The sequence below is a fragment of the Athene cunicularia genome (genome assembly GCF_003259725.1).
Source record: "Athene cunicularia isolate RWA chromosome 1 unlocalized genomic scaffold, athCun1 chr1_part1, whole genome shotgun sequence".
Classification (NCBI taxonomy): Eukaryota; Metazoa; Chordata; class Aves; order Strigiformes; family Strigidae; genus Athene; species Athene cunicularia.
Window position 1 is genome coordinate 122,036,085 of NW_020799091.1, and position 11,021 is coordinate 122,047,105.

Here is an 11,021-nt window from a genome sequence, read left to right on the forward strand (position 1 = left end):
AGTTGGATGGGAGGCTGAAAAGGCTAAAGGGTTCTCTTGTACAGACGCCAACAAAAACAAAGGTAAACTTAGAATTTTCATTAACTGTAAATTACAAGAGCAAACAGAAATAAGGATTGATGTGAGCAACAGGGAATGCTAAAGCTTCACCAAATGTAATGTGTAATGCCTCAACCCAAACATATTTTGGGATGACTGCCAAGAAGATGGGTATAAATGTGGGAGGCTTAGTAGAGTACAGTTTGAGCTAAAATGTGTAAAGTTTTCACTTGTGCTAAGGAAACATTCGTAGCTAGGTAAAAACAAGGCCTTATGAAAAATCCAATTTTGCATCTAATCTAAATTTCCCTGGGCAAAGCAACTGCTCTCTTCCTAAACTGATTCTCGAGATAGCCAGTGGTAGCATGTAATTATTGTGGATACTATTGCAATGGGTTAGGCTCTAGTTGAATATTGTGAAGTCTAGAGGTCTTATCCAGCATGAGGTTGGTTTGATGTTCTCATCTAAACCTGAACTGGAGTTAATCATTATAATGCGCTTTTGTCAGTTGGTGGTCCAATCACACCTGTACAACTATGAGAAGAAATGTTGGCTCTGTCTAACAAGCTTTCATGTGCTGTCTTACCTTACATTGTTATCCATTAGATCTTTTGGCCCAGAATCTCCTAAGTAGTGAAGGATGAAGCATCCCAAACCATCAGAGACTCTCCAGGGAAGAATTACTGTATCCTGTATGTTGTTGGGGCTGTAGTGGAAAAGCCATTAAATAACCCAAATAACGCACTGCTAAAAAAAACAAAAACAAAAACAAACAAACAAACAAAAAACCAAACAAAAAAACCCACAAAAACAACAGCAGGAAAAGGAAAAGGCCAACATGGCTGAGTTTTGGTTTAGCTACTGCCAGAGCTGTGACTCAAGAGTAAGAGTATGACATGCTCGACTAAAAGACTAGTTCATGAACTGGGGCTTAAGTTTACTTTCCATCAGATAAAGAATGGACAATTCTAGTAACGGCAAGAGGCTGGAGACTAAAAGGCTATACATTCTACAGAATTGTTCACCACCAGCTCATTTCTCAGCTTTTTTTAATCTACTTTCTTCTTGTGTTGATAGACCAGTTCTTTCGGCCAAAATAGTCAACAGCGGTAAAGCTTCTGCATAGACTTCAGAAAGCATACACAGTGATGAAGCTCCAAGAAGCCATTTTACTGGATACCACTTCAGCTTTATTCATGTGATTGGTTCCAAGATCTTGAGACGGTAACACAAGTTACTTCATGTTTCTCTATTTTAAGTGCAGGGTACATCCTTCCCTCTCTGTGCCTGCGATAATACAGCGTCTGCAGCTGACAGATACAGACAAGCTTTTGATTCCCCTTAATTAATGCACCTCCAGTTCTACAGATGTGGAAGTATGAAGTGCCTATTGACAACACAGTACAGGAATCACACTGACAATATCCAACACAGCCGATTACTCGACAAATAAAACATGACCCTCTGGTAAGGAGATGGTGACAACAGAAACTTACTTATCCCTTCTAAAAGAGAATTAAAATCTCAAAAGACACTGCCTATTCATTCCATTGCTCAACATGTACCACTATTCAGCTATGAGGACCAAAGGTGAGAAGTAACCCTAGCAATGTATACACATAATGCTACTCATCACCAGAATAATAGTCTCCATAAGTAGGAAAGGCTGTGTCTTTCTGCTCACTGGAGAATGTCTCCCTTAAAGCTAACATTGGCACAAGAACGGTGGGAATGCTTAGGAAGAACTCTAAGGTAAATGCAGCTCAGATTTGTCTCCACAGTTGCCAGTGACTAAGAGGCAGGCAAAGAAACCTCTTAGGTTGTCCAAGAACAGAAAGTACACAGTGTGCAATGGAGTTTAATGACCACAGTGATTCAGACTGTCTTTAAGTAAGGATCCTAGCCATTGTGGAACAGGCTAGGGCTCACTATTTTGGCAACAATCTTAGGGTAAATCTACCCTCTCCGTGAATGGAAATTTTCCTTCAAACTGTAACAAGGATGTGCACCTCAGCAAAGCTCAGAGGAGTCTGAAAGAAAAGTATCCTTTTCTGCAGTGGCTTCTTTAAAATAAAAAAATGGATTAACCATAGTCTTCACTGTTGCCAGCCAGACCACAAAGTGTACCATCAACAATCCACCATAAGAGAAAAGCTATTGTAATTTTAAAAGAATATCAAGTAAACATCCTGCCCCAGAAGTGCTATAACCTGACTTCAGATTTTTACAAACTACGTATGTCTTCTTGCACTCCTATATAATACCAGAGAAAGAAGCATCAGATTACTTTCTAGGAGATATTCACAAAACTCTGGGATATTCTAAGAAAATATTATTATTCTGAATAGCACTACAAGCTGCCCTCCATCCACAGCACCATGCAGGCTGTCATTTTTGTAGTTAGGATGCATTTTGCAGCAAGACTTAACTGTTCTTTCAAGTGCACTGTACTGCTAGTTGTTGTCACAATTATTTATAACTAGGGACATCCATCTCCTACTAACCTTCTGTTCTGGTCCAATATACAGGAAACAGTATTTGGAGGGTTGAAGTACATTTGTAAGAATTTCAACTCAATATTTCTTACCCAGATTCTGCCCTCTGTTTTTGACTGCAACCCCAAGCAAGTCAAATATGGTATTCATTCTTCCTCTCTACTGGATGGTGTGTGTGCCTGTAAAAACTTAGTTTTTATAAAAGGTCATGATGGCAAATGAAGACGTTCAGCTAAAGTGTTTTTTCAAGAGACTTGTAAACATGATGCCACTAGTTGGGTTTCTCCTTTAAACTGTATCATAAAAGTACTGTAGCATTCTTTAACACAGAGAAGCTGTGGAATAGTGCATGAAACACTCAATGCCAAGAAATAATCTATCCCTAGTTTAGCAGTGAATTATCCTACAACCTTGAGAAAGTTACTTAAGGGTTGCATGTTTCACTTTCCCTGTCTATCAAATGGGGATAATGATCCTTTGTAAAACACTCTAAAGTTCTTTAAAAAATACATTAGCATTTGGAAACTTGTAAAGTGCACTGGAATTTCTAAAAAACCGCCAAGAATACAGGAATAAGTATTGCTTTAAATGTCTGTGGCAATATTTTAATACTTACAATAGTCTCAAGTGTTTATATGTATTATTTAAGTGAATCAACTACAATTATCATACCAGATTTGAAGATATTACATGCTTTATGATTAAACTTGCAACTGTTGGTTGAAACAATAAATCCTTTCATGGACATCCCTAAGAGATGTACTGGGCCCTCTATTTTTTTTCTAAGACAGGCAACAGTCCTCCAGCTGAGATATCACTGAATTCTTTGAAACATACAATAATTAGGAAACTAAAAGAAAAAAAAAAGATGAACATTGTGTCCTGCCTCCCTAACATTCTTTTCAGCACCTACATGATACAGATGCCACAGAAGAATCACTCTTACTTTGAAGTGCAGAAAATTATAACATGGAAAGAGACTGTCATTCAAATCATGCTTTGAAACTTCCTAAAAACTGCAGCTGAGCTTTATATCTGAAGATGTTTTTATGATTAGTTTATTTTTCTGTACTTTTAGTACACACAAGAGCAAATCCATTACATGTTTAAAACTCAACATACTTTACAGACTTTAGATATTCAAATACTTCTGAAAGTTTATCCTGCTTAAATATGTATTTTTAGGGTATAAACCAAAAGTGGCTGGACACAGATATCATAGGTCAAATTCCAAGTCATCAGTCAGTTAGTTACATTTTTTAAGACCGGCATTTTAGAGCAGAAAAGAGCTCTTTCCTCAACATATTACCAGAATGGATCACAAAGTTTCTCAAATAATAATTACAGATGGGACGAAGCGTGGAAACTGCCAGGCCCAAAAGAGTATTTTCTCTGGACATTATTAAAAAATCAAAACCAAGATATCACAACTGGGGATGGCTCACAAGTTTATAGACAGCACTCATTACAAACCAAATGCTACAATAGTTATATTACTGAAGGAGAAAAACGTTGGGGAGATTCTACAGCCATTTCATCTTTAATAAGTATTTCATTCACTAATTACTTTGTAATACAGAGAATTTCTATCCATCAAGTTATTCAATCATATTTATAGCAGATAAAAATTTACAAGCATTAAGTTATCTACAGTCACCTTATCTCCAAGTAAAAAATTACCTACATATTTGAATATAAAGGCAGCAAACTGGATTTTCTTATTCTTATCAAGATTAATATTATACTTGAATGCTAATAGAACAGCTAGATAAGATTTACAACAGCAATGTGTGAAATTCCCCCTGGTTTTAGGTATGATTAAGAAAGCCACACCAGAAATATAAGCAAAAGAGAAAAATATGGTCATTCAAATTAAAATTATTTTCAAAAAAGGTATGCCCCTGAAACTGTGATAGACCTGTGAGGAGAGATGGCCAACCAGAAGGGGAGTAAGGTGAGATGTCCTCAGATATTTAAGAGCACAGAGTGTGGAAGAGAGTGCAAGACTGGGAAAGTGCCCACACAGGTCACATTAGAGCTTCAAATGTCTTCAGCTCAAGGGACTAATGTGAATGTGCAGAGAGACAACCACTTCAAGCAGAACTTTTTACTGATTAAGTCACTATCATAAATCTCAATATGTTCCCTGCCATATTGGCAGCCTGTCCCTTTTTTCCTTTTAACTGTGGGCCAGATCCTCAGCTGGTATAAGTTGGCATCGCATTTTGTTGCCTTCAGTGGAGCTAAGCCAACTGATGCCATCTGAGCATCTGATATTATATTTCTGTAGCAGTTAAAAAATGATACAGTGGCATTAATTACTTCATCGCCATGTCTCATAACCTCATGGCAGGGGTGGAAAGACTTCTCATTTATAGTTACCAGTCAACGTACAAAGTGGAAGGGTCAACTGGCATTCCAATCTCAGTTTGACAGCTGTAAAGCTACTAGTCATTCCAAACACAGGAGAAACCACTTCTCATTTTCCTGTGTGATTTAAATACTTAAAGTTTGTTAGCTCAAAGGCATGTAGTAGCTACGCTATGTCCTTAAAGCACCACAAGCTATTGCATCAAAAATGCAATGGATCTGACATGCAGAAGACAGGCAAATTGGGGCAGACAAAAATTTGCTTCACTGAGAAGCCTGAGTCCCACTGCCAGGAGTGGATGCTAAGGGAAGGAGGGTTAGTACACCTTCATCTGTAAGCATTCTGCTACAAACTAACAGCACATCAAAGATGCAACCTGAAAAATCCTTGAGATTATAGCTGCAAGTCAAAATATACCTGTACTTACTTTCTTACGTGTTAGAAAAAGCTTTACAGTGATAACTATGTAGCATCATTCTCCACTGCAGGATGTAGAGGAATCAGAAAATGGAAGGCAGTCAACTTTCCAAGGTCCAGAGGGACAGTGGTGGCAGTATTCATACTATTATCTTAGTCTTTCTCTAGTCATGGTTTTGCTTTCTGCCTGGGTTTTGTTGCTGTGAGTGTTTTTTCTCTCTGATAAGTCACCTGACCTGTAGAGCTGTCTAGCAATATTTCAACAGCCACTCGGAACGGGGTTTTTGGATTTCTGACACTACACTGAGAACCCTGCCTCAGAACAGACATTCTCCCATTTATGATCTAATAGAGAAGGTGGTTATCTTTTGGTTCAGCAAAGGGAGAAATGGAGCACAAGACTCATTATGGACAACTGCGCATTGGTTTGGACTCTTTCTTACAAGAATCTGACATTCATAGTTTATACACTTTGTATAAAAAGCCCATGTTCCTCTTCACTTCAGAAGGAAGTAATCTTAACAGGAAAATCCTAATACCCAAATAAAACCTTCCTTCTCCAATGAATTAATATTTCCTACTTTCTACCCAACACAAACAAGTGTAGTTTGGGACTCCAAAGAATAAGGGTTGGCTCAGACACTCACACATGCAGTAGAACTAATGATCACTTGCATCAAATTTTAGATGCAGCAAAATGTTCATTAACTCAAGTAGGTTATTGAGGGTTATTGTCTGTGTGTTTGAGGGAGGGGTAAATGGGGAGTTATCCTGTGGCACTGAATCTATCTTGGCCTGCCTTCATTTGCATTCCCTGCCCTTCCCAGTATTTCCTCTCATATATAATTATCTCCTCAGCTCCTAAGTTACTTTGTTTTAAGCACTTCATATCCCCTGGACACTCAACACTGAGATCTTACTGAACATTAAACAAGCGGATTCCCATCTTTGTCTTTAAATGGGTAAAATAAAAGTACTAACCTATCAGACAAAAAAATACTTATTCTCCACCTACTCATTAGAATTTGCATGTTATAGCAGTGAGCACACTACTAACAAGCTTCCAAATGGGGAACTGGAAGTAAGCAGACTCATTCTCAAAGTAAATGTAAAATAAATGGCCTTATGGTGGCTGAAGTGCTATGTCCCAAAATACAGATGGTTTGCTAGGGATATAATGTAAGCACCTGATAACAAGCGAAGACAAAAACATGGAAAGATAAACCCTGTCTTGACTGAGTTCAACAGGCGTTTCGCTTGTATAAGACAGACCATGAAATTCAGGGCTACTGAGAAACAGGAAACAAAGAAAGAATGAAAACAGTGAGAGAAGGAAACATTAGAGAAGACAACAAATGGAGGAAGGATAAGAGTAAACAGGAAAATTTAAGGGTATGAACAGGAAACAGGAGAAGCAATGGACACGTATCGATTTGTTAAAGCTTTTACAGGATTGACAGCAAGTTTCTCTGCTCGATACATAGTAGTATCTAACGTGGCAAAACAGGAGTAACCAAATCTACTTATATTAATAAGGAAAAGCTGTCCTGGTTTGGAAGTTTCTGTAAGTGCCTCTCTTTACCCATACCAAAATGGTATTCTCCAACTTTCTCCCATACTCTTCCTCCACATGCATTGATAGCTCGACTCCCCTTCTAGCTCTCATCAAAACAGTTTGCTTTTGAGAAAAAACTCTTTTTTTTTCCCTTGCTAGTAATGGAAAAAGCAGCAACAACCTGCCTCTCTCAGACCCCAGCTCAGCAAGGAATTTATATCAGACAACTGCTGAATTGACCCACTGATGAGCAAAATTTGCAACCGAGTAGTAAGGAGTCACGTGGAAGGCAAATTTCCCTGACACTGTCTGTTTACACACCAGGAAGATGCCAGGATGCTGGTGAAGTGTACTCAGATTCTTTTCAAAAAATCCTGCTGTGATGAAATGTCTTCACAGCTTCACACATTTGCTATTAGGTTCTGAGAGTACAAATGGAGGAAAATGATGGAAGCTCTACTACTGTCATTCTAGAGAGCATCCCACCAGGATCAACTTTGGATGAAGAAAAAATTACAGACCTTCTCTCACAGCTGAGTGTATCTGAATGTGGCACATACGATTCACACTGTAAAAATATTTGAAACCTACTATGTACCCAGTAGAAAATGTAAGAGTTTTAAACAGACACATTCTGCCTAACTCAAATAAAATTAAACCAGTTGATTAAGAATATGTCTTAAATTCACATGAAGAATATAATCCATCTTTAAAAGCTTGGCCTCCCATTTTGGCAGAAACATGTCCACATTCAGTCATTTTATCTTAAGTCAGTCTTAAGATCCAGCTGTTCTGCTATTGGTGAAAATGAACATTTTAATCTTCAAATACTTAACTATTATTTAAGAAATATTATTGCTTAAATGAGATGCTCCCTTCACAAAAAAAAAAAAAAAAAAAAAAAAAGCTGAGAAAAATATGTGCCTTACTGTTTTATAAAAAAAGGGATTTTCTGTGTCCAAATTTTGTAACAATCCATAAATGTGTTTAGTCATCCTGACCACTGGGAAAGAATGTAAGTAGGGAATTTCTGCCTGACATAAATTCTGCAAGTGACAAAGCTTCGCATTTTGACTTCAGTGGAAATTTTGCCTCAGTATGGATTCACAGGATTTGGCCTATGCTTTGCAGAGATGACTGGGATTCAAGTATATTATTACTCAGATAATTGTTTTGCTAGAATCATCAAGTACATTTTTAAAAGGATTGGCGGGAATGAGTTTGACAAGAGATCAAAGAGATCAATTATTATTGTGTCCGGTGGACATAGAGTGTGCAGTGGACACCATCTGGATGGGCAGAAGATGGGAATTAATCCAGTTTAGTTTTAGGGTGCTAACATACAAAGTAGAATAATTGCTTTTCTCCCCAAAAGCATGGCTGGCATTTATATTCCCATTTCTTGTGCAATTGAGCTTTCCTAATATTTATCATTTATCAAAAATACTTGTTTTCAGTGTTTCCCTGGGAAGCTGATATACCCAATTTCGATTTCTAATTATAAAAGCATGCAGCCGTTACTAAGAGGCCAAATGCTGAGCTTGCTTGGGATTTAGACTGTCCACTGTCACAGATGCAATGTGATTAAGACTCCCCATGACATCTAGCTGATAGGTCTGGGGAAATGTGGCCAGGCACCTTGACAATAAAGAGAAATATACAGTCTATGCAGGCTCATGACTTCCATGTCTTAAATCTGTTTCTCTGTTTCCTCTTCATTGACCCTTCTTTCTTCCCTTTGAAAACACGTGGAAGGGAACCAGAAAAAAAACACCAGCCCGTAAGAGAATTGTCCTAAATCTCCCTAAAGAAGCAGACAGAAGAAATGGCTCCTTGAAAGTGAATCGCATGTGAAAGCTCCTTACTGCAGTTCTGCAGCCGTAAACATGAGAAGGGACGCAGATACTCTTTATGTTGGAACAACCTAGCCTCTAAACTTGTATTTACTCCAGTAAATTGCTCTTCTTTAACCTGTGATTTTGCTAGGGAGTAATAATTTTGTACTGTTGCTCAGAGGACATCTCTTTGCTTTGCTAACTATGTATTATAACGTATATGTCATTGCACAATTTAGCCATGGAAATCTTGAGAGTAATTTGCAGCTCTGAAATTCAATTCTGATGTATTTCTTCAAAACCTATGCTGTCAAAACTCAGTGAAACTGCAAAAAGGATACACAGATAACATCTATAAACACTGCAGCTGGGTACACAAAAAGCTGCAGAGGAAGAACAAGGGTTACCAGAGCAGGAAAATACTGTTAATTACTTAGCATTGTTTCTTGAAGCATAATACCCATACCTGAAACTACACATTCCCACCTGTACGTCACATCAATAAAAGGTAAACCTCTCTACTAAAAAAAGGTAAACCTCTCTAGAAAAAAAAGAGAAACCAAAAAGAGACATAAAACAAACAAACAAAAAGGTACTCACTAGGTGGTATCTGCAGATAATGTTCAAATAGCAACTTCACTTTTCCCACTCCTCCTCAGCAAAACCCCACACTATGAGCATTGCAAATATTCTTCTCTGGTGTGCCCAGTGACAGAAGTCCATAAAAAGTTAATGGACAATACTCAGTAGAAGCCAGTAATAATTTTGTGTTAAAATATCTACATAATAAAAATACCACCATGATGGTAAATGTCCACCTTGGGTGTTAAACACTGGTGTAGTCAAGCTTCTCCTCTTCTTGTGGTTTAGGTTCTGCTCAGGAAACCCAGGATAAGTCTGTCCTCCCATTATTCTGGTGTGAGCTAGCTCAGCAGAAGAGACTTTTTTTCTGACATGACTCAACTAAAAAGTACCCTCGCCAGATATAAGAGGAAAACAGAAAACATCTCACAAACAGCAATCATATCATTATTATGTATTCAAATATAAAGTGTTTACAGGATTAAGCAGTACAGCAGTGACACAACACATAGTATGGCCTCATCCTGCAAGCCTCTCTCATCTGAACAACCCTAAATAAGTGTCTGTAGTCCATTGCAGGGATTGCAAAATGCAGAAAATTATGAAATTTGGGAGGAAACTGATCAAAAAGCTGAAGCATGAAGGGACTTCCTTAAAAGTCTATGAAAAACAAATACAAATTCATAAATAAATCTGTTTCTGACTTCTTGTCTGTGGGACACAGGATCTCTCCAATGAGAATAAATATGCCAAAGCAAAAGCAACCCCTCCCTTGACATTTTATTATATTTCTATAATTGTCTCAATATACCAGATCAATTGCATTTGAAAATACAGCTATTAAACCATAACTAGACCATCTTTGGAGCCTTTGTTTGTCAATTGCATCAAACAACAATTCTTCTGCAGAGATGAAATCAGAGTGTATTTTTACAATAATTGCAAGTCATTTCTAGGAGAAAGAGGTAGCAACAATACCCAAGGAAATAAAATAACACACTTTTGTGCTTTCCCATCAAACCCGATAGTGGTATGGGTTTAAATCAGTCAGAGGCAGCTACGCATGAGAGATTGCACTCTGCAGGCTCTATCAGTCAGAAGTCAAGGATATACGTCTATGATTTATCATACTTTTCATGGTAATTAGCTAGAGTGCCATTTTGCTTCCAGTAGCATCACTCAACTTTCTTTTTTTAATTTGGTCTTTTTTTTCTGCAAATGAATTTACATATTTCTCAGTCTCTCATCCCCTACTATGTTTTATTTATGAATATAGGCCTTCTTGATGGTAACTTTAATGTGAAGAAGGTAGTAATTAGTGTACCTATCTGCTAAGTTAATCCCTTTCCCACAGTGTCTGCAGAGAAGTTTAAGGTAAGTAACAGTTTATAGTCAATATTAGGTTTAATTATGCTTAATGAGGGTAACTGTCTCTGTTTACTAACTGCACCTAGGTGTGTAGCTCCTATATGAGTTTTTCTCCCAGCCTCATTCCACACTGTTAATAGTGCCACTGTGCAGGGTACATGTGGTGCTTTAATCCATAAAACTGCTCCAGGAGAGCCAAGCAAGTAAGGCACCTGTTTCAACACAGGTTCAGATGGAGCAGAATGGCATTAAAACAATGACAGCTTTGTGTAAGGAGAAAGTTTTACTGTCTGGTATTTTAGTGTACACAATGAATTAGAGAAAAGAGGGGAGAAAAAAAAAAAAAGAAAAGGGGGGG

The 11,021-nt window shown here is 37.8% G+C and overlaps 1 protein-coding gene across 2 annotated transcripts in view; it reads right to left on the minus strand.

The window, feature by feature from the left end:
- The window catches only part of ZBTB20 (zinc finger and BTB domain containing 20), a 395,593-nt gene that overhangs the window by 375,779 nt on the left and 8,793 nt on the right, over window positions 1–11,021 (minus strand). The gene's annotated exons all lie outside the window — the stretch shown is intronic.